The sequence below is a fragment of the Erinaceus europaeus genome, chromosome 7 (genome assembly GCF_950295315.1).
Source record: "Erinaceus europaeus chromosome 7, mEriEur2.1, whole genome shotgun sequence".
Lineage (NCBI taxonomy): Eukaryota > Metazoa > Chordata > Mammalia > Eulipotyphla > Erinaceidae > Erinaceus > Erinaceus europaeus.
In genome coordinates this window covers 36155682-36171976 of record NC_080168.1, presented here as the reverse complement: position 1 = coordinate 36171976, position 16295 = coordinate 36155682, and positions in this window count along the sequence as shown.

Below are 16295 nucleotides of genomic sequence, written 5' to 3'. Positions count from 1 at the left end.
CGTTGACTGGTTGATCCATACTCCCAGTACGCCTCTCTCTTTCCCTAGTAGGGTGGGTCTCTGGGGAAGTGGAGCTCCAGGACTCATTGGTGGTCTTCAGTCCAGGGAAGCCTGGCTGGCACCCTGATGGCATATGGAACCTGGTGGCTGAAAAGAGAGTTAACATACAAAGCCAAACAAATTGTTGAAGAATCATGGACCCAAAGGATGGAATAGTGGAGATGAAGTGTTGGGGGTACTCACTGCAAACTCTAGTGTACTACTGCTTTCAGGTATATATTTGCCCTGGTTTATGGATATGTGTGGACATATGCTCTATCTCCTGGAACCTGGTCTATATCTAGGTTTTGGGACTTTGTTAGGAAGTGAACCACCTGGGATGGAATTAGAGAATACTATGAAAGGAATGGTCTCACCAGAGTGATGAAGCTGAAGGGTTGTCATTCCACATCTGAAGTCTTTGGACACAGCCTGAAGTGAAGCATGCTGGGGTGGCACTCGTTGCGTTGATTAGGTTACGCTCAGCGGATGCAATATTATTTGATAAGAATTGGGAGAAGTATAGGAGAAGGTGGGCCCTAACCTAGGGTCCCAGGACTAGGGGAAGTTTAGGTTCTATAGTGGAAATGTGAGGTTCCTGCTGTCTTAGGGTTCAAGAAGACAATGGATAGTTATTGTTAACATCACATTATTTGGTAATTGGGTTAACTTTGAAAAGTCCCTTTGTTAGACATACAGTCAATTTTTCCCCCTCTCTTATTAATTAAATAGTGATGTAAATTACTACAAATTAATAGGTGTGTACATAAACACCATTCCCACCACCAAAAGTTTGTGTCCCATCCCACCCAACGACCCCCACCCCCATGCACCCACCGGCCCAGGAAGCCTCATTTCCATCCTCCCCCTCACCACAGGGTTTTTAAATCAGTTGCATTTCATTATGCAAACACTAAATCAGAAGAAGAAGACATCCAGAAATCGCTCCCATTCACTGTTCAGCAAAATCAATAAAATACCTAGGAGTAAAGCTGACCAAAGAAGTGAAAGACTTGTATACTGAAAACTATGAGTCACTATTCAAGGAAATTGAAACTGATACCAAGAAATGGAAAGACATCCCATGCTCATGGATCGGAAGAATAAATATCATCAAAATGAATATTCTCCCCAGAGCCATGTACAAATTTAATGCAATACCCATCAAAGTTCCACCAAGCTTCTTTAAGAGAATAGAACAAAAACTACAATCATTTATCTGGAACCAGAAAACACCTAGAATTGCCAAAACAATCTTGAGGAAAAGAAACATAAATAGAGGTGTCACACTCCCAGACCTCAAACTTTATTATATAGCCATCATCATCAAAATACCCTGGTACTGGAACAAAAATAGGCACACAGACCACTGGAACAGAATTTAAAGCCCAGAAATAAACCCCCACACCTATGTACATCTAGTCTTTGATAAGGGGGTCCAAAGTATTAAATGGAAGAAGGAGGCTCTCTTCAATAAATTGTGCTGGGAAAACTGGGTTGAAACATGCAGAAGAATGAAATTGAACCACTTTATCTCACCAGAAACAAAAATCAACTCCAAATGGATTAAAGACTGGGATGTTAGACCAGAAATAATCAAATACTTAGAGGAAAAAATTGGTAAAACACTTTCCCACTTAAACCTCAAGGACATCTTTGATGAATCAAACCCAATTGCAAGGAAGACTAAAGCAGAAACAAACCAATGGGACTACATCAAATTGAAAAGCTTCTGCACAGGCAAAGAAACTATCACACAAAGAGACCCCTCACAGAATGGGAGAAGATCTTACATGCTATACATCAGACAAGAGATTAATCACCAAAATATATAAAGAACTCAGCAAACTTAGCACCAAAAAAGAAAATGACCCCATCCATAAATGGGCAGAGGATATGAACAGAACATTCACTCCAGAGAGATTCCAAAGGCTGACAAACATATGAAAAACTGCTCCTGGTTGCTGATTGTCAGAGAAATGCAAATAAGGACAACATTGAGATACCACCTCACCCCTGTGAGAATGGCATACATAAAACACAACAGCAGCAACAAATGCTGGAGAGGCTGTGGTGACAGAGGAAGCCTTTTGCACTGCTGGTGGGAATGTAAATTGGTACAGCCTCTGTGGAGAGCAGTCTGGAGAACTCTCACAAGGCTAGACATGGACCTTCCATATGATCCAGTAATTCCTCTCCTGGGGATATACCCCAAGGACTCCATAATACCCAACCAAAAAGATGTGTGTACTCCTATGTTCATAGCAGCACAATTCATAATAGCTAAAACCTGGAAGCAACCCAGGTGCCCAACAAAAGACGAGTGGCTGAGAAAGCTGTGGTATATATACACAGTGGAATACTATGCAGCTACTAAGAACAATGAACTCAACTTCTCTGACCCATCTTGGTCAGAGCTAGAAGGAATTATGTTAAGTGAGCTAAGTCAGAAAGATAAAGATGAGTATAGGATGATCCCACTCATCAACAGAAGTTGAGAAAGATGATCAGAAAAGGAAACTAAAAACAAGATCTGACTACATTCTCATTATCATAGATTTATCATAAGTTTTTAATTCAGGCAGTGTTAGCTTTGATGATTGTTTTTATTTTTCAAATTTGTTTAGATACTCGTTTCTCATATTTCTTTTATTACCAGCTACAAATTCCTAGAAGGTAATATTGTTTGGTTCTTCATTTTAATTGCACTCAATCTTCAAAGCAATTTTAGGAAAACTGTTAGCTAAGTTTTCAAATTCATAGACAAAGTATATCATTATCTAGATCTTTAAACACTCATCAATGATTTTCAGTTCTAAATGCCTCACACATCTTAAACATTATCACAAGTATTTTATATTTGTGATTGCTCAACGGCATTTTTAATTTGATTATCAATTGTTTGTAACTAATAAAAATACATTAACTTTCCTAGATTATTGGCCTCATATCCTGAAAGATTTCTGGATTTACTTTCAATAGTTATTTCATAATGTACATATTGTGTTTCTTTCTTTCTGATCTTTGACTTTGTCTCAACACAGTGTTTGGGGCATATGATTTTGGTTAATTGTCAAAAGAAGAGACATTCTTGCCTTGTTCTTAATACTCAAGGGAAAGCTTTTATTAATTCATCACTAGATCTGATTTTATGTGACTGAAGTATTCCTTGACTATTTCTAGTTCACTGAAAGGTTATATTAACAAACAGGTGTTGAATTTTGATAAATATCTTATCTTCATCTCTTAAAATGATCAACTGCCATTTATCTATAATTTTGTTATACTTTGAATGTTAAAATAACTTCACATGCTGGGAATAAATTCTTTTTCATTTATAATTTTTATTTATAAAAAGGAAACACTGAAAAGAAACATAGGATAAGAGAGGTACTACTCCACACAATTCCCACCACCAGAACTCCGTATCCCATCCCATCCTTCCCCTGATTGCTTTCTTATTCTTTATCTCTCTGGGAATATGGATCCAAGGTGACTATGGTGTGCAGGAGGTGGAAGGTCTGGCTTCTGTAATTGCTTCCCCACTGAACATGGGCTTTGGAAGATCAATCCATACTCCCACCCTGTTTCTCTTTTGTTGGGCTGAGCTTCATTGACGGGAGACAGACGACCCAGGACTCATGGCTGGGTTGTACGCAGTATCTCTTTATTCATGCAGGACGCAGCGCAATCTATACCAAGATAAGCTAAACTAACAACTAACTAAAACGAACAATGTTGTCTTTATATATACTTCCCAAGTAGGGTGTGAACAGGATGTGACGCAGAGAGGGTGGAGAGAAAAGTGACTGGTGAAAATCAGGGTGTGACAAGGAGAGGGGGTAGAGCAGGTGAGAATTCTACCACTAAACCACCAATGCCCTGGAGGGAAGGTGGTGCTTTATGTAAATGTGAAAGTGATTTATGTAAATAGACGGCAGTGGTGATGTAAATAGAATACAGTGGTTATGTAAATAGAATGCAGTGTTAAGCAGGGGGGATTTAAACCAAATGAAACAGAAGGGGGTTTTAAAAGCAGAATTAGAAGATACCAACACTCTTTCCCTAGTGGGGCAGGGCTCTGGGGAAATGGGGCTCCAGGACACATTGGTGGGGTCGTCTGCCCAGGGAAGTTGGCATCATGGTAGCATCTGGAACCTGGTGGCTGAAAGAAGAGTTAATATATAAAGCCAAACAAATTGTTGACTAATAATGAACCTAAAGGCTGGATTAATGCAGATGAAGATTTGGGGGTCTCCATTTTGTAGGTAGTTAGTATACCTATTTTAGGTATATTCCAAAGGGCCCATGTGTTTCTTTTTTCTGAGCCTCACATATAATATGCAGGCAGACCCAAGTTATTGTCTGGGGAGATGATGTCATGGCTGGAAAAAAGGACCAGAAAGCTGTATCAGGGAAGAGTAGCTCCCAAATATAGGAAAGGTGTATAAATATTATTGACTGCAAATCTCATTGATTTGATCTGATCTGGGGCCATATTCAGCTTAGGAGCCTATGTGACCTCTGCATGCCTGTAGATCTGAGCTCACATTCTGTTGTCATGAGTAGGAATGTTCCAAGATGTCCCAATAACAGGACCCACCTTCCTCAGGTGGAAGATAAGAGTATGTTGTGCAGCCTCCCTTCGGAGGATGGAACATTCTCTCACATGGTTGATTCATGTTGAGGGCAAGGTCCTACAGGACCCCTCAGAGGAGTCTGTTGTGTTGTTACTGATAGAGATGACTGGTAACAATGGAGAGCGGTATTTATTCAAGGTCTAGGCCCATCTTGTCTGTTTGGGAATCTCAGGACTCCCTGACTAGGGTCTCAGCTGATGGAGTGGCCTGATAGTAACTAAAGAGTTATCATTAAAGTATGCCAGTCTCTTCCCCTTATTCAGCTTTTGCAGTTCTTATTTTGATAAGGTTAGCTTTGAAATGACTGAGGGAAGTGTAATAGGAGGTAGGTGAGGAGGTTATCTACTTCTAAGTAGACACTATTTCATTAGGAACTTTGGTGTCTTTTTAGGTCTTTCTACTTGCTTGCTGCATATACTGACTCACTGCAGACTATTGTGATTGTCAGATTGAAGGCATGGAAAATCACTACTCATGACCACATTAATTTAGCATAAAAATATAATCAGTGAAATGCAAAGCTTAACCTGTCCTAGATCATGAACAACGACCTCTTTGCTTCAGACTGGCAACTGGAGGGCATAGTCTTATTGCAGTTCACTGAGATGGTGTCAAGTTTGGGGCTGTAACATGCTTGTGTGGTTTCATTGACCCAGATTTTAGTGATGGTATTATTCATAAATTAATTGGATAAAGTGATTTATTTCAAAAAAAGAAAAATATATAATGGTATAATGTCTATAGCATATATGTCAGTTAATCTAATGGATATCATTATAAGATACATTTAGAAGTCCAAAGATGTACCACAGAACATTTAATTTAATAGCTACTAATTTTTAATAGTACTAAAAGATGTCTCAGATGAACTTTCTTATCTTCAGGGAAGCTCAAAGCTAAGTTTTCATGAGAAACCCAAGAATGGAAAAGATAACAAGTTACAAAAAAAGAAAAAGAAAGAAATGAAAGAAGGGGGAGAAGAAGTATTATAAAAGTCTAAAGTCTAAAGTGATGTTTAGAAAGTTCTTATTTTTAAGACTCGATTAATATAAAAGGAATGAATATTTTAGCTGACATATTGGTTTATTCTCAGAGAAGAGACCTATGTACTTAATAAGAATCTGGAACTGAATATAATAAATTCATCAGAAAAAATCTTAGATTAATTCAAGGGAGATTTGAAGAAATTTATTTGTGCTGCTGAGCTCTCTTCTTTAAGCACTTTTGGAGCTGGGTAGACACATAACAGTTATACAAAAGACTCTCCTGCCTGAGGCTCTGAGGTCTTTATTTCAATCCCCAGCACCACCATAAGCCAGACCTAAGCAGTGCTCTGATCTCTATCTCCTTCTTGTCTTTCTCTGTATCTCTCTCATTAAAATAATGTAAATTAAATATTCAAAAAAAGAACTCTTAAAGAAATTAGAAACTAAGTGTACATTAAACCAATCAAACTAAATAACTGGCATAGATAATAATAACATTAAAATCATCACATGGAGAAAACTCAGATACTGTTGTACAAAAAGGAAAAATAGAAATCTCAATTTCATCCTAAACCGTATTGAGAAAATAAATTTTCACAAATATGTAATTTAGAAAGGATTTATTCTAGAAAAATAAATGAAAATCTATAAGCAGTGATGGATGGTGTGTTGTTTGTCCAGATTCTGACAGGTTGTCATTTAAGAGATACTCAGGTTAGTCAAGCATTTGTTCAAGCAGAAAAGCATGTGCATAGGTACATGTAGTCTCTCAAGGACAAGAAGCAGAAGAAAGATAAAGAAAAGAGGTGTGTATAGACACACATAGGCTCCTGAACAGTGAGTGGCCACAAGCTGTCAAGAACAGCCATCTTTTATAAGACAGAGGCTTAGGGTATTTAAGGTGATCAGCAACAGTTAGGGATACATCCAATGATTAATTTTTCTAACATTTTGCTGTTTGTTCTAGGTCACAATGTTCTATGTTGTCTTCTCCCTGTTATTCCAAGTAAGGAACTGGGATGATAATTAGCAATTCTAAGTCTAATGACACTGTGGACAGGAGGAATCTCAGTGTATGATGGGATAGAAGGTGCAATGACAGGTTTGGACTGACACTTTTACCCTCTGTTCAGAACAACAGGAGTAGGACCTTCTGTCTGGTCAACTCTGCTTTGATGTAGCAATTTATTCATTAGGCAGAATTTATCTGAGCTCTTTTCATACCAGCAAAGTATAGGGAATTAAATTTCTTTTTGTTTCTCATATATAAAACTTTTGACACAGTTTCTGTCAGATCAAATAGAGAAGGATTTTTTTTAAGACAGAGAAGTAGATGTAGGGAAGAAGGATAAGAAAATGAAAGAACAGAACCAAAACTTCTTTCAGTGTAGTGGGGGACCATGTTAGATCTGACTCTAGCAAAGTAGCACATTATACAAGTAAGCTATTTTATCAGCACAAGAAGGAGATTTCTCACTTCTCTTCTCCACTTTTTTTTCTCTCTACCTTCCTTCTTTATTCCTTCCTTCCTTCCTTCCTTTCTCTCATTTTCATATTTTCATTTGTGATTTAAAAGATCATAAGATAATAGGGGCACAGTTCTAATACCACTTCCATCACCAAAATTCTGTGTCCCCACCACAACCCACACCCAGGGATAATCTCCTTACTTCTCCCAAGGTCAGATCTGTTCAAACTCATCTATTTCAGTCTCCTTCATTCCATATATGAGTGAAATCATCTGATAGCTATTATTCACTTCCTTCCTTACTTCACAAAGCATAATCACCTCCTGTTCCACGCATTTTGTGTCATCTTTTTAAATTGCTGTGCTGATTGCATGTCCCGTAAGTACTTTTATTATTTTTTTGTATTCATAAGACTCAAATGAGTGATTTTTATTCCACTGATAAAGACTTTTCTATCTTACTCTATTGGAGTACTCCTCATAAGTTTTTTTTTCAGATATTTAAAACTTTAATAAGGAAAATGGAAAAGCACACCCCAGAAAAGCATGTGGGCCATTTAGGCAAAGATGGTTGACCCCATGTGGAAGCTGATGCCTATGTGTATTCACTTCTAAGCTCCTACTACACCTGTTATAACTTCAAGGTGTCCTTCCTTTTCCCCCTTTCCTCTCAGGTAAGGGAAACAGCAGAATTACCTCAGGTGTTTCCCAGATTTTCTTCTCACTCAGCGACAGGGCAAAACAAAGGGTTCTTGGTCACAAAAGTTCTGGGTCCAGGAGGCACTGGGATTTAAGATGATCTATTAAAATTATACATTATCTTATAATGAATCTTAGAGGCTTATTGCTTCCATTTTACTCTATTTATAGATATACAAATTGCTTATATACATACTTGTAATAATTAAGGAATGTCTTGCTATTGACAAATTTACTGAAATAGTACAGAAACAGTAAAAAAAAAGTCTTCTAAAATTAAAATTTTCCTCCAATGTCATCTTTATTTTTTATTTTTTATTTCTTTATTGGGGAATTAACGTTTTACATTCAATGGTAAATACAACAGCTTGTATATGCATAACATTCCCCAGTTTCCCATATAACAATACAACCCCCACTAGGTCCTCTATCATCCTTCATGGACCTATATTCTCCCCACCCCCCCACCCCAGAGTCTTTTACTTTGGTGCACTACTCCAATTCCATTTCAGGTTCTACTTGTGTTTTCTCTTCTGATCTTGTTTTTCAACTTCTGCCTGAGAGTGCTATCAGCCCATACTCATCTTTCTGTTTCTGACTAATTTCACTTAACATGTTTTTTTCGAGGTCCATCCAAGATCGATGAAAATGGTGAAGTCACTGTTTTCAATAGCTGAGAAGTATTCCATTGTGTATATATACCACAACTCGCTCAGCCACTCATCTGTTGCTGGACACCTGAGTTGCTTCCAGGTTTTGGCTATTACAAATTGTGCTGCCAAGAACATATGTGTACACAGATCTTTTGGGATGGATGTATTGTGTTCCTTAGGATATATCCCTAGGAGAGGAATTGCAGCATCACAGGGTAGATCCATTTCTAGCCTTCTGAGAGTTCTCCAGACTGCTCTCCACAGAGGTTGGATCAAATGACATTCCCATCAGCAGGACAGGAGGGTTCCTTTGACCCCACACCCTCTCCAGCATTTGCTGCTGTTACCTTTTCTGATGTATGACATTCTCACAAGAGTGAAGTGGTATCTCATTGTTATCTTTATTTGCATTTCTCTGACAGTCAGAGACTTGGAGCATTTTTTCATGTGTTTCTCAGCCTTTTAGATCTCTTCTGTGGTGAATATTCTGTCCAAGTCCTCCCCCCATTTTTGGATGGGGTTATTTGTTGTCTTGTTGTTGAGTTTGGCAAGCTCTTTATATATGTTGGTTATTAAACTCTTATCTGATGTATGGCATGTAAAGATCTTCTCCCATTCTGAGAGGGGTCTCTTGGTTTGAGTAGTGGTTTCTTTTGCTGTACAGAAGCTTTTTAATTTGATGTAGCCCCATAGGTTTATACTTGCCTTAGTCTTCTTTGTAATTGGATTCGTTTCATTGAAGGTGTCTTTAAAATTTATGTAGAAAAGAGTTCTTCCAATATTTTCCTCTAAGTATCTGATAGTTTCTGGTCTAACATCCAAGTCCTTGAAACACTTGGAATTTACTTTTGAATTTGGTGACATTCAGTTTCATTCTTCTGCATGTTTCAACCCATTGTTTCCAACACCATTTGTTGAAGAGACTCTGCTTTCCCCATGTAATAGTCTGGGCCCCTTTGTCAAAGATTAGATGTCCATACGTGTGGGGCCTCATTTCTGGGCTCTCAATTCTATTCCACTAGTCAGTGTGTCTATTCATGTTCCAGTACCAAGCAGTTTTGATGACAGTGGCCCTATAATGCAGTTTGAAATCTGGGAGTGTGATGCCTCCGGTTCTGTTCTTTTTTCTCAAGATTGTTTTGACAATTCTAGATCTTTTCTGGTTCCAGATAAACATTTGTAGCATTTTTTTCTATTCTCCTAAAAAGTGTACTTGGGATCTTGATGGGGATAGCATTAAATTTGTAGATGGCTCTGGGTAGTATATTCATTTTGATGATGTTAATTCTTCCAGCCCAATAACATGGAATATCTGTCCACTTCTTTGTGTCTTTTTCAAATTCTTTGAGTAGTGACTTATAATTTTCAGTATACAAGTCTTTCACTTCTTTGGTTAGGTTTACTCCTAGATATTTTATTGTTTTTGTTGCTATAGTAAAAGGAATTGATTTCTGGATTTCAATTTCTTCTAACTTAGTGTTTGCATAGAGGAATGCCACTGACTTTTGAATGTTAATTTTATAGCCTTACGCCTTGCTGTATTGCCTGATGATTTTCAAAAGCTTCTTGCTGGATTCCTTAGGTTTTCCCATGTATACTATCATGTCATCTGCAAATAGGGAGAGTTTGACTTCTTCTCTTCCAATCTGTATGACATTAATTCCTTGCTCCTGCCTGATTGCTATGGCAAGAAATTCCAACATTATGTTGAATAATAATGGTGATAGTGGGCAGCCCTCTCTAGTACCTGATCTCAGTGGAAATGCTTCCAGTTTTTCACCATTGAGTATGATATTGGCTGTAGGTTTGTTACATATAGACTCCACTATCTTCAGGAATTTTCCATCTAGTCCCATTTTTTGTAGTGTTTTGATTATAAAGGGATGTTGTATTTTGTCAAAGGCTTTCTCTGCATCTATTGATATGACCATGTGGTTTTTGGTCTTGCTTTTGTTGATGTGGTGGATCACATTGATTGATTTACGCATATTAAACCAACCTTGCATGCCTAGGATAAACCCCACTTGGTCATGATAAACAATCTTTTTAATATACTACTGTATCCGGTTGGCTAGAATTTTGTTCAGTATTTTAGCGTCTATGTTCAATATCAGAGATATTGGTCTGTAGTTTTCTTTTTTGGTTGTGTCCCTGTCTGCTTTTGGTATCAGAGTGATGTTGGCTTCATAGAAGCTGGCAGGGAGTATTCCAGTGTCTTCAGTCTTCTGGAAGACTTTTAAAAGTAGAGGTGTTAGTTCTTTGAAGGTTTTGTAGAATTCATTTGTAAAACCATCTGGTCCAGGGCTTTTATTTTTGGGGAGATTTTTGATAACTGTTTCAATTTCATTAGCTGTGATGGGCCTGTTCATGTTCTCCACTTCCACTTTACTTAATTTGGAAGTTGGTAGGTATCTAGGAAATCCTCCATTTCTTCCAGGTTCTCTAGCTTGGTGGCATATAGTTGTTCATTGAAGCCTCACATGATATGTTGAAGTTATCTTTCTTATTTTAGTGATTAGACAGTATATGGAATGGATATTGTAAAAGTATGATTATTGAGGGGAATGCCAGGTGGTGGTGAACCTAGTTGAGCCCACATATTATCATGCACTAGGACCCAAGTTCAAGCCCCTGCTCCTCAACTGCAGGGGGGGGCGCTTCTGAAGCAACTAAACAGATCTGCTGATGTCTATCTTTCTCCCTCTCAATCTCCTCCACCTCTTTCAGTCTCTCTTGTCCAACCAAATAAAATAGAAAGAAAAAAAAGGAAAACATTGCCACCCAAAGCAGTGGATTTATAGTGTCCACACTGAGCCCCAGTGATAACCCAGTTAGAAAAAGGAAGAAGTATAATTATTGGGATAATGTTTATAGTTCTATTTTATATAAATATAAATCTTACTGAAAAAATTGTTTGTACCATATTTCATCTCCAGATAGTGTAGATATACTATACTGTGTTTGTTGATGCTATTTTTATCTTTTTTTTTTTTTTTTTACCATAGGAGTATTCAGTTCCAATTCATGGAGCTATGTGGGATGGAATCTGGGAATTGTAGCCTCAGGCATGAAAATCTTTTTGTATAACCATTATGCTACCTCCCCCACCCTACTACTGATTATTTATTAGATTTATTTTCTTTTTTCTAGCTTTACTTCTTCCCCCTCCCCCTCCTCCCCCTCCCACTCCCCCTCCTCCCCCTCCCCCTCTCCCTCCTCCCCCTCCCCCTCCCCTTCCCCCTCCCCCTCCCCCTCCTCCTCCTCCTCCTCCTCCTCCTCCTCTTCCTCTTCCTCTTCCTCTTCTGCTTCTGCTTCTGCTTCTGCTTCTGCTTCTGCTTCTGCTTCTTCCTTTTTTTTTTCACCTACAGCACTATTCCGTTCTGACTTGTGGCAGTGTGTGGTGGATTAAACCTGGGACTTTGGAGCCTCAGACTTTAAAATCTTTTTGCATAATTGTTAAGCTGTCTCTCCCACACTCACACAGTTTTTCTGTAGTTTTTTTTTTTCCTCTATAGCTTTAATTTCCTCTTTGGGTATGTTATTCTTTCTTCTTAGAAAAAAATTTGACTGATGAATTATTTAATATTGGAATGTATTGTAAATATAACTCACAAGTATCAGCATAAGAAGTACTAAATGAGATTATTAGAAACAGTAGTTAACCTAAAAATTGTGTCAATCTAACTTTAGAATGGAATTTTTTGTATGTCACGTGAGCTCATTAACTTTTCCTCAGCCTAAATATAGAGACTTCATCAATAATGGGATACAATTTGACTATTGTGTTCATTTCCAAGGGCTCATGTAGAAAAGAATTTAGTTGTTTGAGCTTAGTGTGACCTAGCTGTCTAATAGTTCCTGCTTTTCCCCATCCCTATGAATATGTTATCACCTTTTGCACATAATTTCTTTCTTCCAACCATAACCAAGTACTGAGGTCCATTCCTCTAATACATGTTTTCATTTTGATCCTCACTTGCCCTGAGGCTATTAAGCACTTTTAAGAATGTATTAAAATTAATATTTTATTTTCCTGTGTTTATTTTTCTAGATCTGTGCCATAGATGATAAACTGAATATCTCTTTAGCACATGACACCATCTTCTTAACTATGGGAATCCTCCTCCATTCCCCTGGACAGATTCATGGCTGCTAGACTTAGACTCATCTCTCGGACCCCTTTTCCATGGACTAAGCTAACATTCCTGTGAAGATTCAACTATACATCATTGTCAAATAATCAAATGGATTTAAGAAACCATTTACATTTCAAGGATTTCTCAGAAGAAAGCTTCCTGCTGGATATATACCAAGACAGGCCATTTCCTGATGAAGAGGGCCAGAAAGAACAAGTTGGATGGCAGAAGGCAAGCTTAATGAATAATTCACTCTCAACTGTTTGGGAGTTTACCCTGCTTAGTATTATTTTTATTAAGACATATGTCCTCTCACATTAGCATTTTAACCAAAATTCAGCTGTACTTTGTCTATAAAACTACTATGCAATAAATATCATAAATAATAATCTGAGACTGTAACATAGCCTCCAGTTAGATAACGTTGATTAAGTTGCTTAACCTCTTGAGTCCTGGATTCCTAATATAAACCAGAACCTTGTCTACAATCCACCTCTCAGGATTATATTGAGGCTCAAACAATGTTATCCATGTCACATACTCTGATTCAGCCACATTTATTTACCTACCATTTTGAGGTGAGTTGTCAAATCTTTTAGTCTCCGGAAGTACTCTTTTTCTCCTGATTAGTATTTCTGTATCCTATTTCTTAACCCAACAATGCCCTGGTCACTTACAAAGACCCAGTTCAAATGTAGCCTTCTCAATCTTTTAAAAAATTTTATTACCTTTATTTGTTGGCTATAGACAGCCAAAAATCAAGAAGGGAGGGGGAAATAGAGAGGGAGAGAGATGGAGAGACACCTGCTACACTCGTTCACCACCTAAATGCTTTTCCCCTGCAGGTAGGGACTGGGGGTTTGAATCTAAGTCCTTGTGCACTATAACATTGCTGTCAATCAGCTGGCCATCAGCCAGCTCCCCAATATGTAGTCTTCTCTAGCAAACCTTTACTTATTCACTCTGGGAGCAATAGTAATTGTCTTCTCTGAGGTCCCTTGAGATACCAAGTAAAGCCTGAATCACATTGTAACAATTTCCATGTCTGGATGCTTAATTGGGCCTGTTAACTCCACAAGAACAAGTAAGTGCCCTAGTTTTCTGTGGTTCTTCCACCTCTTATACTTCCAGGGCATACCACAGTGTATGACACATATTTGACCTTCAACAAATATGTATTGATTGTTAGTAGTATGCCTTTGTTCCTAGTAGCAACTGAAGACTAAATTAACCTACCAACTGATAAAAGCGTAGCCCATTATATAGAAATGAGAACAGCAGATGCTTTAAATCTACCAATACAGCTTCCACTTGTCATAGCTATCAGAAAATCAAGATGCTATTTCAGTAGCATATGGGACTATTTCCAAACCAAGGATTTTTGACAAGACCCCATAGTTCCCTGTTGGATTGTGTTAACTTGCTGTTGACCCATTTGCATTTCAGCAACTAGATCTTCCCTTACTAATAATTCCGCTGCATTAATTTTTCCATTTTAAATATAGTGAATATTCTCTCTCTAACCTCACTATTTGGGATTTTTGAAATAGGATAGTCATATTAAAACCAACAAGAATTTGTGGTTACATGGCTTTCAGTGTACCAGGAATGGAGTTCGCATTTTAATATGCCTCAACCCATGTTGTTTGTATACCTCTTTGGAATTATGTCTGAAATAAATTTTCTGAAATCTAGGTATTCATCATAGACCAGAAAGGAAAATAAATTGAATTATAATTTATTTCTGGGTAATAAGTAAGCTGGGGATGATGTGTTCCATCTTTTGATGGAATGCAAATTTACCATTAAAAGACAAATTCTTCACTTCCAAAGTTTGAATAGGGTGGTGCTTTAAAAAGCATTCCATCTGGTTAAATTTAGGGTGCTGAAAAAAAGCCCACTATAAGAATATTCTCTGGCTCTGGACCCATAACATTTTTACTTGATTATGAACTGGATTCATTTTCATTTACTTGAATCACTTCCACATCACTAGTTCTTTCCTTCTGCAACAAGGCAGAGTGTCACCATGCATGTTGACTTTGGTAATATTGTCTTCTCTGAATAATGCATTTCAGATGCATTGTAGAAGAAACATTTGTCTGTACTGACTTTTTTTTGTCCTGTCACCAAAATTTTTTTATTAGTGATCTAACTGTGTTTTTACAAGACTCCAGGAGTATAATTTCATACCCATATATACTGTATGAAAGTTTGTGTCCTTCACCAAACTCATATCCCCCCTTCATAACCAACATAGATCTCACATAGCCTGTGAAACCGTTTGGTTACTATTTCCTTTGCAAGTGAATTTTATTTAGCTATCTAAACCCCACATGCGAGCAAAAACATCTTGTAGTTGTCCTTTGCCTCCTTGCTTATTTCACTTAATGTGATCATTTCCAGTTCCACTCATTTTATCCATAATGATACAATTTTCACTTTTTATTGCAAAGTAGTATTCTACTGAACGTAGATTACCTACCTTCTTTATCCAGCCATCTATCATTGGACATTTAGGTTGCTTCCATATTTTGGTTATTATAAATAATGCAGTTATGAACATATGGATAACACAATCTCTCATATTAGGGCTTTGGACATAACTGATTGATATTTCTTAAAGGAATTACTTCTATTTTATTTAGTATATCTTTACATTTTCACTGGACATTTCTTTTTCAGTCTCTTTTACTTTCTTCCTTTACCTTCAACCTCATCCTATCAATGTTCAGTCAAGAATCTTCCCTGATTCAATTGCTATTATGGTCTTCACATCTTCAGTTCTTATTTCCAGCTTACTATATAAATGAAATCAATGAATGAGAAAACAAATTAATACATGAACCAACACCCCTGTCATTTTCATTTGTTGAGTGATTGACACTATTATCATAGATTTGGCAAACGTCTTGATAGCAGAGTTCAAAGGATCTGTGAGTGAAGATTATGCATTATTGTAGAGGAAAAGAATGAGGCCAACAGCAAAGTGAGGAAAACATTATAAATATCTCCCTTGCTTTATTAGCAGTCCTGCCAAGAAATTTAATAAGTTTCCAAAAGTCAATCAATTAGGCAGTCTAAATTTGGGAGCTCTCCAAAAGGAGAAAAGAAAAGGAAGATACTCATACTGGAAGTCAAATATAATAGATAAGTTTACTGAACTACATAAAAGTAAACTAGAGTTTTATCTTAGAGGGTTTAAGGAGGTCAGCTTTGAACCTATACATATCTACTTAATTCAAGAACCAATGTTCCCAAGCAGCAAAAGGCAGCCATGCTTTCGGTTTTGTTTGTTTATTTTTAATGGGCAAACCAGAGTACCAGTCAGTCAAGCATGGTGCTAAGGATATAACCGTGGACCTAGTGCATGCAAGATATTCTGAGCTAATTTCCTAACCCCAAGTTATCTTCTGCCCTATAGAAAGAGTGTAAGAGTAAATGGGGAAAAAAATAAAGTGATATTTTTGTTAAAGTAGCTGTACCTATTTTCATCCATTCAGGTAACAAACATTCCTGCAGGCACTGTGTGCTTTGTTACAGCTTTGTAAAGGCCATGATGATGAGGTCAGGAGATACATTCCCTACTTTTAAAGAGTCAACATAGATTAAATAGAGCTTACAATGTGTCAGACAGTGTAAAATCATATTACAAATGTATATATATGTACATG